At 43.7% G+C, this 2,032-nt stretch overlaps 1 protein-coding gene across 5 annotated transcripts in view; it reads right to left on the bottom strand.

Annotated features, from left to right (window-relative positions):
• KIF13A (kinesin family member 13A) overlaps positions 1-2,032 on the bottom strand; it is a 227,114-nt gene that overhangs the window by 115,391 nt on the left and 109,691 nt on the right. The gene's annotated exons all lie outside the window — the stretch shown is intronic.

Below are 2,032 nucleotides of genomic sequence, written 5' to 3'. Positions count from 1 at the left end.
ATAGTAAAGCTGTTTACTTTACTAGCCCCAAGGCTAGAGGGGATCTGCCAGAGGCTTAATTTGACTAGACACTCTGCAGATGGATTTTGGGCTCCCACTGTCCTCCATAGCCTTCTACAAATGGGGTGTTCACAATTTAAGATCTGATACCTTTCCCTTCATTACATTTGGATTTTGTTATTGTCATCTTTGGATCACACAGGCTGGTGTACTTCTTCCATATGGACTTACTTGATGTCTCACTTAGATGGCTGTTTGTTTGAACACAAGTCTTTAAGACCCCAGACACTATTCCAATTGGTACCTGGGCACCATCTGCTTGCTTCACCCCACTTTGCTGTAGCACCTTTATCTTCAGTGATCTCTCCATGAAGGTGAGTATCGAGCAGGGCCACATTATGAGAACTAACTGTTCTTGGATTGGGGCTAGGATTATGTGGGAGCCAAGAATCCATGCGCTTGTCTATGGGTTATGAATGACTGGTTTATTTTGGTGGCTATATTATGGCAAAAAGAAAAAACCAAGAACAAACAAAAAGGCAAAGAAACGGAAAAACACATTGTCAATCATCCCCCTTGGGTAGAAGGCAAATGCATTGATAACACCAATAATTTATACAACGACATAGAATTTAAGATACTGTTGATAAGAGTTTATATGAGTATGCTCCAACTGTGAGCTGCAGTTCATGAGTTTTTGCTTTGTACAGATTGATTTTTTAATTGATTGAGCTCTGTCTACACTGAGCATGGGGATTGATGCTAGGGGAAATTTTCCTGTATCATTTCTTACAAGTGCAGGTCTTTGGTTATCAGATTAAAACCAGTCATATCCCTAAAACAAACAAACAAAACCCCAAAAAACAACTGTCATATTAATGTAAGGGGAGGACTGAGGTACTAAATACATGGTGATTCTGGGTCCCCTTTCATTGGATATTCACTAAGTCAGGGGTCCCACCCAAGTCCCATGACCGCCATTTCTACAGTCTTGGGGTGGCCACCCTTTGCTTCTTCTCCCGTGAGTGTATTTCAGTCCTAAATCCAAGGGTACAGGTAGTTTTGAGGAAACACCCAGTTCGTTCATGAGGGTTCCACACTGAGTCCTTCTCGTGTGGCCCTGGGGCTGCTATGTGCCTGTAAGGACGATATCTGAGTTCATCATACTGTTTTGTCCACGGTTCACCGAGGATTGGGTAGAAACATGTCCGTAGTGTCTACCCAGGAACATAAAGTCAGTTTATTCTCCCTTTGGTTCTCTACAAGTATTGTTTAGTAACCCTTCACAATGTGAGGTGTCTCCTCCCCAGTGACCACAAACCCACCGAAACAGGACCCCCTCCTCTGACACGCAGATGCGCTTCTTTACCCGTTGTCTTGCTTTCATATGCACACGAGGCCACTGAAAAATGACGGTTTGCATCAGGCACACTTTAGACCTCAAAGGGACATCTTTGCTTGTGAGTACTACCATGTCGTTTGCAACTGATCTGTAATAATACATGGTTCGATTCTTGGTTGCTGCTTCCACGGGTGTTGGATTGTGAATCCCACTAAAATGAAATCTTGGACAACTCCAACTTTTTTCCCATTTTTCATAATGTTGGTCCAGATGTGAACGTTCGGTTTTCCTTCTGCTGCGGTGTAACCCATACTTTTGGCTGTAATCATTGACCTTCATCAGTAGGTGCTTCAAGTTCTCTTCACTTTCAGCAAACAAGATTGTTAATACCGGAGTACCCTAAGACTCACTTGCTAACTTGCTGGCTCTATCCTTCTGTATTTTTCCATTGCTTAAGCATTCGTTTTCTTGCCCAGAGCCACTGGACTCAAAATTTGGGGGGGGGGCTGCTGCACACGCCTGTAACAGATACCAGTGGGACGTTTCCTAGTTGCTCACCCCCCTACTCAGTATGTGTAGTTGTATTGGGCATGAAAAGTCAGTCCACCCACATGTGGTTTGTTGCTTTATAAACCGTAGTTTGAGTAGTGCTCTGGACCGAGACACGCTAAGCGATAGCTAACTCCTGGT

This window comes from Echinops telfairi, unplaced genomic scaffold (genome assembly GCF_000313985.2).
Source record: "Echinops telfairi isolate 266 unplaced genomic scaffold, ASM31398v2 ScPeMD7_5868;HRSCAF=6743_0, whole genome shotgun sequence".
NCBI classification, from domain to species: Eukaryota; Metazoa; Chordata; class Mammalia; order Afrosoricida; family Tenrecidae; genus Echinops; species Echinops telfairi.
This window is presented reverse-complemented; position numbering and strand designations above follow the sequence as displayed.